The sequence below is a fragment of the Oryctolagus cuniculus genome, chromosome 1 (assembly GCF_964237555.1).
Source record: "Oryctolagus cuniculus chromosome 1, mOryCun1.1, whole genome shotgun sequence".
Lineage (NCBI taxonomy): Eukaryota > Metazoa > Chordata > Mammalia > Lagomorpha > Leporidae > Oryctolagus > Oryctolagus cuniculus.
Window position 1 is genome coordinate 54,853,541 of NC_091432.1, and position 20,309 is coordinate 54,873,849.

Here is a 20,309-nt window from a genome sequence, read left to right on the forward strand (position 1 = left end):
TGGCCCCACGCCTCCTGTCTGAGGGGGATATTAGGTTGGCAGGTGTTCGGCAGGAATGTGATGGTGGCTCCAGGGAAGGATCTTGTCCTCCAGGGCGAGCCACCCCATGTCCAAGGAGTGTCCCTGATGCACACAGTGTCTGAGCCGTGATGCCTCCCGGGGGTGGTCCCCGCTGGCTTCTCCGATGGGCGTCTTGACGCAGCCTGACAGGGCCACAGCCACATGCCAACCTCCGGGGCTTGTGGCAGTCATCTGCGGTGTTCCTGCCCACTGTCGGCCTGCTCCCAGTCCCATGCGGACCTCCCCTAGCACCTGGCTGCTCCCCCGCTGATATCACCCGCACCCCTCTGGCCTTAGTGTCTGCACCTGCTGTCTCCAGTTCCTGACTCCCAGCCCGGATCCACGCACCGTTCCTTGCCTCCTACCTCCTCTGATCTCTCACTGCAAGGGGCAGGCAGCTGGCCCTGGACAGCCCTTCCCCCTACCCTGAAAAGCCTGGACGTCTACAATGAGCATCTCACAACACCTCTGACGACCTCCTCGGTGTCCATGGGCCTGACTTGTCCCCAGACTTAACACGAGGGCTTTGCAGACTGGCAGCAGAATGGCTTGTCTGAAGCTCAGCTTAGAAAACGCTTCCAGACACCTGTATTCACTGGAACTCTGAGAAATTGCTTTGGAGGCAGTCACAATGCGCCGGCTTATCAGGGAGCTAATGTATTCATAGAGGACAGCGCCCGCATAATCACCCCCATTTCTTCGGCTCTCCCCGTCCCGGCCGTTTATTCACCATTTGCGTCCTCACCATCTCATTTCAGTGCTGCTCCTGGATAAATGCTTGCCCCCAACAGAATATCTTTCACCAGGAGCTGCTGCTGTCAGGAATTGGCTGAGCAGGCAGCACCGCCTCCGGTCACCCGTGTTCTCTGGATAAAAATGTCTGGGAATGGAGAAGGGAATTAGATTTGTGAACTCTGCTTCCAACATGTGTGTGAGTCAATCACCGAGTGTGGAGATGTCTGGCTTTCCTTCCTTAAATTATAAAGCTATTCTGGAGTATGGGTCTGAGTGAGGCCCACAAATGCATGTTAGAATATCTTCAGGTGGTTCGTGTTCAGGGTTTAAAATACAGTATATGATGTGGTCTGGCTTTTTTTTCCCCTTCCTCTCCATCTCTTTCCTCCCACTTGAAAGAGATGAAGCGTCACTGGAGTTGAAGGAAGGGTGGCTTTTAAAGTGGGGGCCCAGCAACACACCATCTGGCAGCACTGAGCCTGCAAGAGAAAGACTGGTTCATCTGAATCCCAGTTCCCCCTTTAAGGGTTGCAGAACTGCTTATCATCTCCAAAACAGACCTTCTCATTCCTCTGCGTTTCATGAATGAACCTCTCAGTGCCTCTGCGTTCTCATCTCTTATCTGCCCTAATCACTGCTCCTGCCGGCTCATGAGCCCCTGTGGGAGACATTGCTGTCCCCATCTCACTTACCCAGGGCAGCTTATTCACAGTCTTTAAGTATCTGAAACATAGAAATGGAGTTGTTTGTACAATCAAGGAACGCATGCTCTGCATCAGGGGTCTCATGTCATTACAAGTCCATACAACACCCTAAAAATTAGTTGTATTACGATACTCCTCCTTCTTTTGTTCAGATCAGGAAACTGAAATTAAGAGCATACGTACATTCTTAAGGTCATACAGCATGTAAGACATTCAACCCAGGGCTGACATCTGGCTTAGTGGATTAAGCTGCTGCCTGCAACGCCAGTATCCATGGGCATGAGTTTTGTGTCCTGGCTGCTCCACTTCCAATCCTGCTCCCTGCCAATGTGCCTGGGAAAACAGGAGAAGATGGCTCAGGTGCCTGGGCCCCTGCACCCATGTGGGAGACCCAGAAGAAGCTCCTGGCTCCTAGCTTCCTCCTGGCCTAGCCTCGGTCATTGCAGCCATTTGGGGAGTAAACCAGAAGATGGAAGATCTCACTCTCTGTCTCTCCATCTCTCTCCTCTCTCTATAACTCTGCATTTCAAATAAATCTTTTTTTAAGAGAGATTCAACCCAAGATCTCCATGAATCAAAGTACTAGATAGATATATCATGGTGTCCTAGGGGGGAAAGTCTGTTGAGCACCCCCCAGAAAGATGTTATAACGTGCATGTGGTACTTTCCTTCTCCTTACTTACTTAAAGGCCTACTCTTGTTTTGCACCCGGTTGCTTTTTTCTTTGTTCTTATTGTCCCGATCACTAAGTTCATAACATAGTGGTAAAAGGAAAGGAGCTGCTATGACCGATCAGAATGAAATGAGTGAGAACTAGGAGCCAACAAACACTGACTAGAAACCAGAAAGAATGTCTATCTCATGATGACTTAAGTTCTAGCACACATAAGAGCATGCTCAGGAGCTGGCAAGGAATTGAGAAACTGCTCTAGACTATGATAAGTTGGATTGAATCCCCCCCCCCCCCACACACACAGCAATTTCTTGAAATCCTAACTTCCTGTATCTGTGAATGTGATTTTATTTGGAAATAGGGTCTTTGCAGATGTGATCAGTTTAAAATGAGGGCATACTGGATTAAGGTTGGCTGTAATCCAGCAGGACTGCTGTCCTTATAAGAAGAAGCAAATTGACAGACACACAAGAAAGACTGAGGCAAAGTTGGGACTTCCGAAGCCATGAGTCAAGGAAAATCCAGATCTACAAGTAGTTGGATGAAGCAAGGAAGGATCCTTCCCGAGCAGCTTTGGGAGGGACTGGACCCTGCCAACACCGTGATTTCAAACACTCTGGTCTCTGGAACTGTGAGAGAGTACATTTCTGTCAGCTTAGCCATCAAGTCTGTGGTGCTTTGTTGTAAGAGTCCACAGAAACTAATGCAGAGCCTAGCAACTCAGTGCAAGGAGGAACCCAGAGAGAGGCTGAGTCCGTTACCTTGGAAGAAGTGGGTGACGGTGAAGCTTACATTCTCTCCCTTCGTAGAGTGGGCTCGCCTCACCTCCCAGAAAGCCTTGCTTTCTCTGTGTAAAGTGTCCACCCTCTCTGGAGAGCAGACCCGGTTAACCCAGACCACAAAACCTCCCACAGCAGAAACCAAGGAATATGAGTTCTCAGTTTTTAAAAACATCACAAAATCGTCCAGGGAAAAAGAAAGCACCAAGGGGAAACCCCAGCAAAGTCGGTGGGAAGCCAAATTTGATCCACAAAGTCTGCAAGTGTCCAGTGTGTCAGAGACAGCCTAGGGAGGTGAATAGTACACTTAAATAAATGAAAGAACAGAATGAAAGTATGAATGAGAAGCAGGGGGCTATTAAATGATCAATCATATCAGTATGAACACAGAATTTCAAACATGAAAAATATAAAAATGGGCATTATTAAAGGGACAAAATTAATAAACTGAAAAATAGATCCAAAGTAATTATTCAGAATTAGCCCAGAAAAACTGAGAAAAGGGTTTTTTTTTAAAAAAACAAGTTTGAGAGACTGTAGGATTGAGAGAGGGGGTCTGATATCTTACAAATCCAAATGGAGATGACAAAAAAGAGAGCGTTAGGCAAAAGCAATGTTTGAATAGCTAATGACTTAAGATTTTTCCAAACCAATAGAAGATAACAATCCTCAAATTCCAGAAGCCAGTCCATCCAGAGCAGGAAGAATCCAAAGCTGTCCACACTTAGACATTCCATGGTGGGACTGCAGGATACCAAAGACAAGGGGGAGGTCTTGTAGCAGTCAAAAACAAAACAAAACAAAACAGGCTGCCTGAACATTAGTGAGACCTAGAATGACAGCAGACTGCTGGATGGTGATAGCAAGAGCCGGGACACTGTGAAACACTACATTCGGGGTGCTGAGAGATGATTTTCTACCTGTATATGTATTCACCATAATATATTTTCAACTCTTGGGCAAAATAAAGTCTTCAGACACACAAAAACTGAAAAATTTTGCCACTAACCAATCCTCATTAAAATAAATTATAAATGATTTGCTTCAGGAATAAGGAAAATGATCCCATAAAGAAATCTGAGATAAGAAGATACTAATTAGCTCAAAAAGTCGTTAAGTATAGGACTGAAGTTAAGTAAATATTGATGGTAAATGACACAAGACTAAAGTCCTGTGGGCTATTGAAACTACAATGTGTGATGGCTGTGGGGGTGATTCAAATGAAGGTGTTCTAAATGCCTTTGTAGTTAATGAGTAGTAGAAGGATTCTGGTTGACTTCAGATTTGGTAATTTAAGTACTTTGTTGAAATTTCTAGGAAAGTCATGAATTTCATAGATACATAAAGTATAATTTTCAAAGTAGTTGAGGAAAAATAAAATATAGAAACTCTAAGCAAGAGGGAAATAGAAATACAGAACAAGTTATACAAAGAGAAAACATAATAAGATGGTGCCAATCAATCCAGATGTGCCAGTAAATACGTAAATTTGCATGATCTAAGTTAAGATCATTTTAGACTAGATGGAAAGTTTTTAAAAATAGTTGTACACTATTTATAAGGATATGTCCCAGGACTAGGAGGCCAGCCCACATGGTGGCACAGTGTATTAAGCCGCTGCCTACAATGCCAGAATCCTTTATGAGCATGGTGTGAGTCCCAGCTGATCCACTTCCAATCCAGCTCCCTGGGAAAGCAGTGGAGGATGGTCCAAACGCTTGGGCCCCTGCACCCATTTGGGAGACCCAGATGGAGTGCCACGATCCTGGCTTTGATGTGGCCGAGCCATGGCCGTTGTGGCCATTATGGGGAGTTAACAGATGGAAGATCTCTCTCTCTCTCTCTCTCTCTGCCTCTCCCTCTTTCTCTATAACTGTATAACTATTTCAAATAAATCTCTTTTTTTTAAGAAACATGTACAAAATACAAGAGGTTAAAATACAATACCAAGGCTGGCGCTGTGGCTCACTAGGCTAATCCTCTGCCTTGCGGCGCCGGCACACCGGGTTATAGTCCCGGGCGGGGCGCCGGATTCTGTCCCAGTTGCCCCTCTTCCAGGCCAGCTCTCTGCAGTGGCCAGGGAGTGCAGTGGAGGATGGCCCAAGTGCTTGGGCCCTGCACCCCATGGGAGACCAGGAGAAGCACCTGGCTCCTGCCATTGGATCAGTGTGGTGCGCCGGCTGCAGCACACTGGCTGCGGCAGCCACTGGAGGGTGAACCAACGGCAAAGCAAGACCTTTCTCTCTGTCTCTCTCTCACTGTCCACTCTGCGTGTCAAAAAAAAAAAAAAAAAAAGAAAAGAAAAAAATTATTACAACATGTTATGATATAAGGAGTTCTACAAAATGATAAATGTGTAATTCATCAGGAATATATAACAATTAAAAACTTTTGCACACCTAATTTATATAAAATACAAATTGGCAGCATTATAACGAGACTTGAACAACTCTATCAACATAGTGCAAAATTTTATTAAATGTCCCCAAGTAATTGATAGACCATTACTATTAAGAGTTTGAACATGACATCTTATAACTGCTACAAATCCTTTTTTCTTCTCCAGCAATCCCTGGAATAATTATGAAAGCTGACCATATCTGGGGTCTAAGGCAGGATTCAACAAATTTCAAGGAGTTAGCCTCACATGAACATGGTTTCTGACTCTAACATAAGCAAGTTAGAAATCCACAACCACAAATTACAGACAAAAGCCACATTGTTGGAAATTGTGAGACATAGTTCTAAAGAACTCATAGATCAAAGAAAAATTATACTGGAAATTTGAAAATATTTTAAACTGAAAGATGACAAATATGCTATCTATTGTATTATGTGAAACACAACTGAACATCTGAAGAGACTTGTATAACGTCCATTCCTAGATTTGATTGAGTTGAGCTGTTTGGAATGTTTCTCAGAGAAGAAAGTCTACCACACAGGACCTTCTGTGGGGCACTAGGCTGTGTCATCGACTGCTTCTCTAGGTGGAGAAACTTTACTCACTTGGGGTTTCTTATTGGCAATTTAGATTCCTGTCCTGAAATGTTCATTATCATTTGCTTTCTAAAAAAAAAAAAGGAAAGATTTATTTATTTATTTATTTATTTGAAAGCCAGAGTTATAGAAAGATAAGGACAGAGAGAGAGAGAGAGATCCTTCATCTGATGGTTCACTCCCCAGATGGCAGCAATGGCCAGGGCTGGACTAGGCCAAAGCCAGGAGCCAGGAGCTCAATCTGGTCTCCGACATGGATGGTAGGGGCCTGAACACTCAGGCTATCCTCCACTGCTTTTCCCAGGCCATTATCAGGGAGGTGTATCAGAATTGGAGCAGTGAGTACACAAACTGGCGCCAATATGGGATGCCAGCATCACAGGTGGCAGCCTCACCTACCATGCCACAACACCAGCCCCCCATTTGCTTATTTAGAATAGACCCTGCTATTATGGTGACTTTTTTTCTTTCTTTTTTGCTCTTTAAAAAATTACTTTATTTTTACTACATTCCATAAGAGTTTCATGCCTTTTTATTAGCATGTAATAATTGTGTACCTTTATGGGGTACAGCATAATGTTTCGACACACTTCCTTCAGTCCTGATCAAGTAACATGGTTGGCATTTCCACGTCCTTATCATTTCTTTATGTTTGGAGCCTTCAAGCTCTTTCCTTCTACTTCTTCATAAAAGACATAATAGTCTATTGAGTGCTCGTCCCCCTACTATTCTATGGACACTGGAACTTATTCCTTCTGCCTGTGCTTTGCTAATCATTATGCAGCTTCCATCAACACCCCCTACCCAAACTGTAATACTCACTATTCTACACTCAGATCAACTGGGTTTTTTTTCAAGCTTATTCTTGTGAGAGAGAACATGTGTTGCTGATCTTTCTGTATCTGTTTATTTCACTTAATATAGTGCCCTCCAGTTCCATCCATTTTGCTGTAAATGTAGGACTCCATTCTTCTTAGTGACTGAAGAGTATTCCACTGTGCAGATGAGGGTACTTCAAAAAGTTCCTAGAAAAACAGAATTAAAAGTATATGTTGAAATTTTGAAATTGATCCATAATTGTTCATAGTATACATTTTCCATGAACTTGTTGAAAACCCCTTATTTATACCACATTTTCTTTGTTTTTTTTTCATGTCAGTGGACACTTAGGTGGATTCCATATCTTGGCTGTCCTGAATAGTGGATCTCTGCCTTTATTTGCTATTCCCCAGCGCCCACCATACCCATTTTAGTGCTCCTTCTTAGACTCATTGTCAGGTCCGACTGGGAATAGAACCCCTCACTGTAAATGATTCTGCCGCTTTTCCCCACGTCCTTGTCCCTTGCCCCTCTGTGTGTTTCTCCACATTGATGGACAACATCAAAGACGAGAGGAAGTCGAGCTGACTGGCTCCACTTTGTGGTCTTTGGAGCAGCAAGAACTGACTCAGAGTTCTCCTTATCTACATATCGTATTGAATAGCTTAATAAACCAGAAGTTGAGATTGCTCGATACCTTGGACAGTGGCTTTGTTCTAAATCCAAGACGGTTTTCTGTTGTCTTTTTTACCAGTTTTCATTTCCTCTCAAATCTTCTCTGTCAGCCATGAAGAGCCTAATACCTGGACATGCCCAAGAATATGCCAATCACCGTTCCACAGGGCGTGTGGCATGATAAAGCAAGGAAGCTGTGGGTACAGTAGAAGGAGTAGACTTCACTAATTGCATGGTCACCAGGTACCCAAAACTCCCCTAGGTCCCTGGACTGCATTCGTCTATATCAACAAAATGACAGTGGCAGTGTCCTCCATCTGCATGTCAGAACTTTTTCCTACCACTATCCTATTTAATGCGCACAATAAAGTGTAACAAGCAAGCTAGGGATTATTACCCTAATAGTGTTGTGTGATTAAAAGTGTTTATGTTAGCCCCCAAATTAATTCATTCTTATGCTTTATTATCTAACTATCATTATTTTAACAATAATGATAACAAAAAGAAACCAATTTAACTACCTCATAAAGTAAAAAGTACTCTATATAACACATATGACCATATCTCTTATACATGTCCAGATAGATAGATAGATAGATAGATCCTAATATACTCTTACACATTTTATTAGGGCCTTATCTTTAAAAAGAATGCTTTAATTTATCTATATTATAGTCTTGATGCAACTAACACTCAAGAATGTATATTGTGAGAAAAGTAAACTGACTCAGGCTGACTTAAAAACAAAAGGAATTGATTTGAAGGCCATTGGATAGCTCAAGGAATTAACAAGAAGCCCATAGAAGCAGATTGGGAAAACAAGCAAAGTCCAAAAGAGGTTAAGCAGTGGGAATGGCAACCAAAGCTATATGGTAGGAGAGCCTGTTTAGGATACTACCCCTGACCCCACAGTGGGGCTGAGCATCATTGCTTGGGTCTAGGTGACATCCGTCAAGATGTGAAGTCCTGAGTGAGGGTATACAGTCAGCTCAACTTGAAGTTATACGCATATGCCTTAGCTTCCAGGGAACAAGTCACAGGTGGCTCCTTTCAGATTCCTGTAGTAGTTCTAAGAATTATGTGACAGGTTCCTTCGATCAGGAGGCAGATTTAGAACCTGGGTTCAACTATTACTAAAATATGTAATAGGTATCTAGGGTATTGTTTTCCATAGTGCAAACATTTTATCATATATGGGATTTGTAAAATCCTCTTTATTGCAAACAATTAAAAATACATGCAAAAATAGAGTAAGCCCCCTTGCATCCATCACATGCTTTCATCATTATCAGCTCATGGGCAGTGTGGTTTTTTATCTCTGCTCCTACTCAGGTCTCCCCCAGTTCATGTTATTTTGAAGCATACCCCCAGACATTGTATCATTTCATTAAAATACATTTCCCTGTGAATCCAACATAGCTGAAGACTTAAAAAAAGACATGACCACAATATTGTTTTCAGTCCTAAAATGTTGAAAAGAATCCCGTACCATCAAATATTCCATGAGTGTTCAAATTTTGCTAATCCTGTTGTCATTTTTCATTTCAATTTGCTTTACAATTTGCATGAATCAAGATTCAGTTGGTTAGTATGTCTGTCAAGTCTATATTGGTATGTTTGTATAAAATAAAGATTTGTTTATCTATTTGAAAGGCAGAGTGAGAGAGAGGGAGAGATCAATCTTCTGTCCACTGGTTTACTCAAATGGCTGCAAAGTCTACGCAGAGTCCAGGAGCCTGGAACTCCATCCAGGTCTCCCACATAGGTGGCAGCAGCCCAAGCACTTGGGACGTCTTCCTCTGCTTTCCCATGCACATTAACAGGGAGCTGGGTGGGAAGTGGAGCACCCAGGACTTGAACTGGAGCACATATGGGGTGCTGGTGTTGCAGGCAGCAATTTAACCCACTGTGCCACAATAGTGGCCCCCCAAAGTCTCTATTATTACTGAATCTCTCTCCCTCCCTCCCTCCTCCTTTTCCCCTCTCCCTCTCTCCATCTCCTTTTCTTTTTCCTTTTGTCATTTATTTTTAAAGAAATCAGATCACTTTCCCTGCATATTATACTGATTGCATTTTCCGTTTATACTTAACATGTCCTACTTCGATAAGATGTCCTTCTTCTAACCTGGTAGTTAGATCTATCGATTTAGGTTCAATTTTGTAGCAAGATTCCCCAGACAATATTTGTGTATTTCCATCTCAAGGCACATAATGTCTCCTTGTCTCCTCTTTGATGCCAGCAGCCATTGCTGTTTATTGCCTTGATTCAGTCATTCTTTACGAGTTGCAGAGTGGTGATATTTTAGTTTTATTTTTCCTTCCTTATTTATTAACTGGAATAACTTTTATAAACAGACATTTGTTGCACTCCATTCTTTGGTTGCCCAGAAGAACAACAAAGTGCTTTTGGAAAAGTCAAGATAAATAGTTCTTTCTAACTCAGTTTCCTTTACCATCCTCCAAAGAGGGTCAATTGGGTTTTTTTAAATTATCGTTATGAACATAAGGATTTAAATATATTTGATTAATTTTAATTCGTTACGTTTATTTTTCTAATTGACTTGCAGGTTTTCCACCTCTGCCCACTGGGAGCCCATGGACATAGGTTTCTGAGTCCCTTTGACTCCCTAAGAGTTAAGGCATGGTATGTAAATCCCCGCTCTGGGCAATGAGGGTCTGTAATGCTACTGAGTTGGTCCGCACTCAGCAATGAGAGCTAGAAATTGCTATTATTATTGTAGCGATAAAATGCTTGAGGCATCCAGGATGATCTTTCTGATTCAAATTGAGAGCAACTAGGATTTTACTTAACCTCATCAATCCTAACTTCTGAATGTATTTCCTTCCTCCCGTGCCAAAAATTCTAGTTCTTAATGACACCAACATAATTACTTGTTTATTTTATTCCCCAGGATGCACACAACTGTTTCAAAATCCTAATAGCAACATTACCACCAACAAAATGCTAACTAGACACAGTTTAATATTTTTTTTACTTGTCTTTTTTGGTTTTAGGTTATATCTCCCTAGAGATATACTATCAAATTACTCTGATTTAAAGTTGTCTAGAATTGCTCCTCTCTGTGTGGATATCCTGCCAACCTCATAAAAAGTTTCATTTGTTTCATTTTGCTTTTGGTTTTATATTTAACTTTTTATAATTATATAAACATTTATGTAATTCCGAAGTCAAATCTACAAAATAAGGCACATTCAGAAAAATCTACCTCCTAACACTTTCCTCTGAATCCTGTTTACTCCACTACCTCTAGCGTGAATATTTATTTGTTTGTTTGTTGTACTTTATGCTTTTAAAATGTAAGGAAATGTGCCTGTGTACTCACAGTTTTTTACATCAATGGCAGTATGCTACGTACGTTTTTACCACCTTGTTTTTTCACTGTATTCATCCTGAAGTTCATTCTGTGATAGTATGTAGAAATAGTCCCTGTTCCTTTTTTATAGTTGTATAGTACTCAGATGCACGAACATTTCCTCGATTATTATACCAGTTTCCCTTTAAGGGCTTAGTGTCCTCGTGCAGACTTGTGCATTGTTTAATCGTGTTTTTCCTGATGATCTTTTAGCTTCCTAGAAAAGGAATTATGGGGTCAAAGGATACCTGCATGTGCAGCTTTGCTGGGTTTCAGCAGTGTCCCTGGAGGGTTACTGTGGGACATCACCAGCAACTGTGACGGAGCCTGTTTCCCCGCAGCTATGGCAACAAAGCCTGTTGTCGAATATTTGGGATTTTGCCAATCTGACCAATGAGAAATGGCTTTCAGAGTAGATTTAATTTGCATTTCTCTTATTAAGAACTAGGTTGAAAAGCTTTTCCTGTGATTAAGGCCATTTGCATTTCTTTTTTCTGTTGATATCTTTGGCCCACTTTCCTATAGGCTGTTCATCCTCTCTCTATTTTTAGAATCTCTTTACTTGGGTAGTACTTTGACTAACATAAATTGCAAATATTTTCTCCCACTTTTTTGCTTGTCTTTTGATATTACTTCTGGTGTTTTTTCCAAGCAAAAGCTGCTTTTTATGCTTAAATGCTATGTGTGTGTGTGTACGCACATAAACATATCTATATATATGTAAATGTATATATATATATTTAAATGTGTATATATATATATATGTATACACACACACACACACACACATACACACAAAGTCTTTTTCTTGCTTGCTTCCAGATTCCAGTTATAGAAAATCTGATTCACTGTCCTAAGGTAGAGAAATTCACCTGTTTTCTTCTGACATTTGCATGAATATATATATATATATATATATATATAGTATTTTAAACTCTGATTGGCTCAGACTTGATCGTGGTGTCTGTGAGGAAGGGCTGCTGCCCTGTTCTAAGTGGCTGTTCAGTCACCCTGCCACCTGTCTCAGCCCCCTTCCTGTGCCTGTAGCAGAACGTCTGAGCCCGGGAACTGACAAGGAGAGCCTGGTTTATTTAGGCTCGTGGTTCTGGAGGCTAGGAAGTCCCAGAGCCCAGTGCCAGCATCTTCTGGGCTCCTGGTGAGGACCTCCTGCTGCCCAACACCATGGAGGGGGAATGGAAGTGCAGGCGGGGGTGGTGTGGAGCAAAACATGAGGGGTGGCCTCAGTCTGTGACAACCTGTTCTTATGGGAAGCGATCCAGCCCCAACATCTGCAAGAATTAACCCAGTCTTGTGAGAGTGCCACTAATCCCTTCATGAGGGCTCCCCAGGCACCTCTTAAAGGTACTGCCACCTCAACACGATTACGTGAGGATTCAGATTTCAGCATGAGCTTTAGAGGAGACAAGCTGAACATGAACCGTGGCACCTTCTATTTCAGTAACATCTCTTTTCCTTGCTGGTTTGCAATACTACCGTTACCAAACACTAAATTACATTTGGGTCTGTTCTGGCTGTTCTGTTCTGGTTCCATTGATTTATTCATGTACTGATATCACACAATTTCAGTGATGTAAGCTTTATATTATGTTTGGAAGTCCATGGGGTAGATTGAACCTTGCAGAGTATATCCAGTGGGGTAAGGCCTTGCACACAAAGAAGGGGAAGATGTGTGAAAGACACAGATATCATTTTCCCTCTTCTTCCCTGGCTAGATTTGAAAATACTTGGTGTTAGGATGTATAGCTACTTAATTTTCATAATGATGCTTTGAATCCAGTATGTGCTCAATGAGCAGATCTTGAATTTAAATGTCAAATGTAAGAAAATGCAGTGTCTATGTCTCAGAAGGCCAGAGCTATAAGCAGTAGGTGGAAACTGTAAGGGATGTGGGTATCAATTCAGTACAGATACTCCTTGACTTACAATGAGATTATGGTAAACCAATTGTACTATAAAGTATTACAAACCAAAAATACATTTTATACATCTAACCTACTGAACATGATAGCTTGGCGACACAGCCTGCTGTAGAGGATCAGTGATTACTCTCGGGGTCGCACGGCTGACTGGGAGCTGGGGGAAGAGCAGGAGACATTCTAGGGAGTCGGGGTGGCAGCTGCAGGTGGATAACTGAGAAGGAGCACAGCTGCCACTCAACTCAAAATTGGGAGCCGGAGATCTGTAACGGGTCATCCACAGACAAGCTGGGACAGCCAATGCGGGGAAGGCTGAGGGTGGTAACTCATGACAGCCTTTGGTGGGCTGTCAGCTCAGTCTGCTTGTTTAGCACCTCCACCAGTGACTTAAGTGAAAGGCAAAACATGCACTTACGGCTGACCTGAACATTCGGACACTTCCTGGGTTCCCAGCCTTGGCATGCCAGGGTCTGAAACATCTAGCCTTTGGTTTAGCGACCTGAACCCTGGGACAACAGAAGAAGGTGGCTGCTCTGTGAAAGCGTCAGAATTGGCAGCAGCTTTGCTGATGATCTGAAGTCGGCACTTGGCCACCAGTTCTGAACAAAAGGATAATAACATGAGTAATAATAAGAGGAAGAACTTCCATTTGTTATATGCTATGTGCCTTTATCACTTTGTGTATGTTATCTCAGTTATTTATTATTAAATTGTATTTGTTTCTTTGGGAGGCAGAGGAACAGAGAGAGAGTGTTTGCATTCACTGGTTCCCTCCCCAAATGTCCCAAATGGTCCAGGAACACCCAGGTTAAAGCTGGGAGCCAGGAATGCAATACAGGTCTCCTAGGTACTTGAGCCATCACTTCTGCCTCCCGGGGGCTGCACTGCGGGAAACTTGAGTCAACAGCCAGAGCTGGGAATGGAACCCAGATATTCTGATAGTCATTAATTTTTAAATGAGCCTTGTAAGGTCTCTGTTGTTACCTCAGTTTTGTAATTTAGGAAGCTGGGGGAAAGTGGTTTAAATAACTTGTACCTATGATCACTCAAGATTAGAACCAGCCCCACTGATTTCAAGGCTCACCTCCGTCATTGTGTGTTCCTTTAGCACTTATGCCGGAGCTCGGAACCATTTGACTTCAGGAGCTGGGTGCGGCCAGCATTGTTTGGAAAGTACTCCGTCCCAATTCAGTGCATGATGGTTCAATCCAAATCCACATGAGGGCTGGGGTCTTGATCAGACAACCCACCGCACCATCTTGATCAGAGGTCATGGGGACTTGGCAACTGGAGGGGGGTCACTGGGTCAAGAGCAGAGCCAAAGGATGGGCGTTTGGCATAGCCATTAAGTTTCTGCGTGGGATGCCGTTCCCTGTATTGAAGCACCTGGTTTGAGTCCCAGCTCCTCCACTGCCGATCCAGCTTCCCTATGGTGCACACCCTGGGAGGCAGCAGGTGATGATCTAAGCCTTGGTCCCTGCCACCCATGTTGGGGACCTGCACTGAGTTTCAGGCTCCTGACATCATCCTTGCCCAGCACTAGCCTTTGTGGTCATTTGGGGAGTGAACCAGAGGGTGAAAGATCTCTGTCTTTCTTTCTCTCTCTGCCTTTCAGGCAAATAAATATTTCTTTAAAAGAACTGAGCCAAAAGCCTGAATGCAGAGTCAGGAGTTCGATTAAGGAGTTGCCAACAGAGAGCAGCCAGAGCGGAGAACGTCAGATATGTGGGGCCAGAGAACCAGAGACAGAGAGGAGGAGGAGAAGGCCAAGGAGGGGCCCTCGCGACTGCCTAGAATGGGCCTCACCATTACTTGAGATCTTAAGAAAAGACCTATAAGGTCAAGGGCCTGGAGGCTTTGTTGAGATTGTCAGTGCAGGAAGTCCAGGCAGGTGGGTCAGTGTGTACACATGACAGACTGACCGTATGGCTCTCCCCCGAGGCCTGGGACTTGGAGGCCTGAGTCATTGTCACTCACTGCCAGTGACACAGCCGTTGTTAACTGGCCACAGGGATGTTCATTAAAAACACTGGATGCCACAGTTTCAACCAGGCCTTAGCCCCACACAGCTAGAGAAAGAAGGGATGTGGGGGCCGGCATTCCCTCCCAGCAGAGAAGATCTCAGGACACCCACAGATACAACGACTCGCAGAAAAGCTGCAAGCAGATTCTCTTGGCTTCCCAGCCCCGGAGACAGAACATTCAACACCTTAAATTGGATTGGAGTCTCAGTGGCTTCTAAATGTTACAGTTGGCCCACACCAGCTGGAGCTGGAGCTTAGAATAACCTGAGATCTTGGAATAACACATCCCAGGGTGTGTGCATATGTGTGTGGGTGTGTGGGGTGAGTGGTGGCCACGAGCCCTGCCACTGCCTTCTATCATTTGGTTGCAAATTGGAATCTCTTTGGCATTGTCCTTCAGCTGATACGATGGTGAGAAGCCTACAGAAAGCTGAGAGCTGTTCAGTGGAATAAGTGTTAATCTGTGTGGTCTTCTGAGGCCATGAATTTAAAACAACACCAAACACAGACTTCAAGCGTGTGGGCCTTTGTATTTCCCAAGTGACACAAAGCTTCAGCTAACACTCTGTCCCCATGTTCCCTTAGCAATGCACCGAATTTCAGTGACAGTTGGAGGCTAAGACCTAGCTTTCCCTAATGATTTTTTTTAAATTGCATTTATTTTTATTCATTTGAAAGGGGGTGGCATGTAGAGAGAGGTAGAGATATTCAATCCACTGGTGTAGTCCCACATTCCCATAACAGCTGGGGCTTGGCAGGATAAAGCCAAGAGCTTGAAACTCCATATGGGTGTCCCATGTGAGTGGCAGGGACTCAAGTACTTGAGCCATCCCCTGCTACTTCCAAGAGCATGCGTTAGGAAGCTGGATTGGAAATGGAGCCAGGACTCGAGTCTAGGCACTCCAGTACAAGCTGTGGGTATCCTAAGCCAAACACTTTACTGCTGCCCTAATGTCTGCCCCTCCTGGGAAACTTTGATAATAGAAATAGCATTCATTTATACAGTGAATATTTGTCACACTGCAGGTGACATGCACTTGGCATTAAGTTGATGAGAAAGGTAATATCCTGATCCTGACTTCAACAGGAAGCCAGAAGTACATAAATAAATAATAAAGATAAAAAAGAAAGCCTGGAGGTGGGATAATGGCATCAGGTGCCTTCTGTGTGTCCATTGAAGATAAGAGGAAGAGCCCAGTGTGCATAGAAGTTTGGACTAAAAGGAGAAAAGATTGGAGAATTGAGCATGGGCATAGGAGGTGGGGGTGGGGCAGGGTGGTGCCCACAGTTATACAGTGGATCAGCTGGGAAGGTAGGAACTGGGTGGGCAGAAAATCACAGATGTCAGTTGAAGACAATAACCCAGCCCACATGAATACTAATGATAATATCTATCATTTATCGACCATGTATATTTTGTGCTTGGTGTATTTATTTAATAACTATCTATGAAGCATCTACTGTTTTAGACACTGTGCCAAGCGCTGGGTTTGCAGTGATGGGCAGGGTAACTTGGGTCTGCCCTCAGAGCTTATATTCCCATGAGGTTCATGCTGTGTGGCACTTGTTCCTCCTAAGAAGAATCACTGGGGTGGGATCGCAATCCCAGCCCTGAGGCTTAGAGGAGCTGAGTGACTAAGGCAGACCCCACAGGAACAAGGGATGGGGTCTGCCTGTGATGGGAATGCCAGTGGGGAGGGGCACCTGATGAGAAGCCCTAGGAGGGGACAGTTGCAGATTTCCAAGGGCTAAGGAGGGAGCAGATGGAGAGTGATAGGAGGTGGGGAGATTTGGGATTTTCTTTGACCAGGAAGGGAGGAGGGATTCCTTGAAGACAGATGATCTAGTGCCTGCTTGTAGGTGGAGGCCACGTGCCAGAGCCCTGGGAGAGCACAGACTTACCTCGAGAGAGTGGTTCAAATCTTATTTCCTCCTGGGTGGCCAGCCATACCCCTGGATAGCCCTGTGGTCCTGGAATGTGTGCCCTTAGCTCTGGTCTCTTGGGACCTGTGGGGCCTGAAGTTCCCAGGGCCTCTGAGGTCTGAGCAGCGGGTCTCTAGGAGGCCAAAGCCTCTGGATTCGGGGTGTTCCCTGGCTTGTGACCTCCCTGCATAAGGGCATCTGGCGCCCCAAGCAGCCAGCCCAGAAGCAGTTCTGCTGTGCCCAGCGGCTCTGAGAAGGCATTGCGAAGCACCAAACAAAGCTTTCTTGACCACAGAGCGCATTCCCCCCTCACTCACCAGCCAAGGGGTCACTCCACAATTACAGACCAGCAGCTGAACAGACGCGGTTTAACAGTACGTTGTAAAAGTTTTACAGTTAGTGAAGATAAGTGCAAAATTAATCCCTAAAGAACAAAGCAATTAAAACAGGACATAAGGCCGCTGTTAGCGAGGAGTGGGGAGGAGCAGGAGAGGGGGAGCACATGTCACTCTAGGAGGCCCTCCTCGCACTTGGGTGTGTTAGACTATGTTCACCGAAGGAGCTGTAGAACAGACTGATCGGTGCACCAGAGCTGTACCACCTGAGAATAGGGTTAGAGTCAATCTCAAGGAAATTCTTACCTTCCTATGAAGTTGGACCGAGCGGGAACAGCTGGAAAGGCAGTTGCTGGGACAGTTACCGAGCTTGTGTTACAGACTGTGCGTTCGGTAATAGTAATGTAGCAGAGTTTCATCTCCTGATTCGGGGGCAAAAAGCCAAAGCCAAAGCCAAAAACCCTGGGAGCCAGCAGCCCCCAGGAGACATTCATGCCCTCTCCTTTCTGTTTCAACTTCCTGTTTCTCTTTAACTGAGTCAGCCTGTCGGTTTGTATCAGAAGCTAGAAGGTAGCTTTCTTGCCACCATTACATGGTAGTCTGATTTTTCGGGAAGGAGCCACCAAACAAGGCCAGAATGACCAATGTCTTTGGTCATTCCACTTACCACTTGATATGTGCATTGTTTGCAGCTCCTTCCATTGACATTATATTTTTAAAGATTATTTATTTGTAAGACAGAGTTACAGAGAGAGAGTGGGAGAGACAGAAAGGTCTTCCATCCACTGGCTCACTCCCCAAATGGACACAACAGTGTGACCTAGGCCAATGCAAAGCCAGGAGCCACGAGCTTCTTCCTGGTCTCCCACGTGAGTACAAGGGCCCAAGCACTTGTGCCATCTTCCACTGCTTCCGCAGGCTATCAGCAGGGAGCTGGATGGGAAGAGGAGCAGCCGGGACATGAACCAGTGCCCATATGAAATTCCTGCTCTGCAGGCGGAGGCTTAATCTACTATGCCATCGTGGTGGCCCCTCCATTGACATTATCTGCTGAGTGTCTTCCATACAAGAGGTACTGTGCTTGACACTTGCGTGCGATGTGGCCTCTTCCTTTCAGACTCAGTGGCCTGATGGAGCAGACAGTTGGAAACAGGGAACAAACAGCAGATGGATAGTTACAACTCGCTGTAAGTGCTGTGTTAGTCAACTCAGGCTGCCATAACAAAATATTCACAGGCTGGATGGTTCAACCAACAGAGATTCACTTTCTTACTCTTCTCGAAGCTGGAAGTCCGGATCAGGGTGCCAGCATGATGGCAATTGGTGAGAGCTCTGCTTCTGGCTTGCAGATGACTGCCTTCTCACCATGTCCTCACGTGGTAGAGAGACATCCCTGGTGTTTCTTCCTCTTACAGTGGCACCAATTCTATCAAATCCGGGCTCGGCTTTACAACCTCATGTAACTTAAATCACCTCTTTAGAGGCCCTCTTTCCAGTGCAGTCACATGGGGAGTTAGAGCTTCACATATGAATGGGGGGGCGGGGATAATTTAGTCCGTGGAAAGTGCTATCGTGGGGGAAGAAAAGTACAAGAAGGTAATGGATGTTGTATGTTTTATTTAAGTGACAAAATTCCCATAACCTGCAACAGGACCCAGCACATAGTAAAGTGCTCAGTGACTAAGTGTTGGGTTGAATTAGAACAGAGAAGGGACCTGATCTGATGTACAATTTTAAAAACTGGATGGGAGGGTGACAGGGTTGAAGCAGAGAGCCTCTTAGGAGGCTCTGGATGGAGGTAGCCACACACAGCCCTTGGCGAGTGGGACCAGGATGCTGGTTGTGCAGATGGAGAGAACTGAGTAAACCCCAGGAGGTAGACTGACTGCATTTGCTGACGCATTGGCTGTGGAGGGGGAGGAAGAGGACGTAATTACACATGGATTACAGGTTTCAGTCTTGGCTGAGTGAGGGGAAGGCGTAGGGACGGTGGGGAGGCGGGGAAGGAAATCAAGAACTTAGTTTTAGACAAGATAAGCTGAGATGCCTGAGAGCCAGGCAAGCGAGGAGCCAGTAGGCAGCCGCATCTATAAATCTCCCCTGGCAGGAACGTGCTCTTTCCTCCCGCCCTGCAGCATGGGATAGTGACAGTAAATCTTTTCATCAGTGGAATCTTGCGGTGGTCATCATTATAGCCAATACTTAGTGGGCTCTGAACACGGCCCAGGAGTTGAAATAAAGCCTCAGCATGGGTCACAACTGTTTTTGGAAATTACCATTTTTGTCTCCATCTCACAGACAAGGAAACTGGATCTTAGAAAACCAAATTCATTTCCTAAAGTCACCGATCCAGCAAACGGGAAATGTAGGAAATGTGGAAGGTTGCACCCAGAGCCTGTGCTGTCAGCCACAGTGACCTCCCTTCTCTCCAGAGGCAGGCTCTTGGGTCCACTTCCAACCCCGCCTGTGGATTATCATGGGATCTAGAGGGATCTGGGCCCTCTGTTTGCTTCCCTGGGAAACAATGGGGTTGATCCACCAGGCCCCCTCCAGCTGTGCTCTGTGGCACTGCTGATCTCTTTTGTAAACCCTGTTTTTAAAGCAAGTTTGATGTAGGTGCTTTTCAGAGGTGACAGCGGTGATGGTGTGCAAGCTGACAATTCGTTTTGATATGTATGCAAAGGGCAGGTCTCTTTAAGAGAAGATCCAGACAGCAGCTTTCATAATCTGCATTTAAATCGAGTCAGAGGCAAGCTCTGTAGAACAAATGTCATTTCTGAGTGAGAGAATGTTCAGCATGTCAGCTTCATTTTTATCATCTGAATGAGAACCTCGAGGGTCCCGCTGAGCCAAGCGTGGGAGTGATGTTTGGACCAGACACATGGCTTCCCCTGACACCTGCTCCAGGCTCTGCCACACTGCCTTCCACCTACTCTCGTCTCAGTGACATGTCGGTCACCTGGCATCCAACAGCCCCTGCTGAGCAGGTGGTTTTTGGTTGCCCTGGATTTTGGAAACGGACCCCCACCACCCCAGCGAATAATGGCAATATTCTTTGGACACTGGCTCCAAGAATCATCCTTTAGGCCACTTTTAGGGGGACATCTGGTATAGATATACCATTTGCATTTGATTGGGACTTACTAACAAGCCATTTGTATGTGTGGGATTTGTTTCTGATTAGATTAAGTTTCAGCGAGAGCAGAAAGAAACAGCCACTGATTAAAGACGTAAAAACGGAAACACTTTAAATGAGTAAGTGATCTTCATATAG

General features: G+C 44.5%; 1 protein-coding gene across 2 annotated transcripts in view; it reads left to right on the top strand.

Moving 5' to 3' along the window:
• The window catches only part of GALNT18 (polypeptide N-acetylgalactosaminyltransferase 18), a 342,573-nt gene that overhangs the window by 249,633 nt on the left and 72,631 nt on the right, over positions 1-20,309 (top strand). The window lies entirely within an intron of this gene.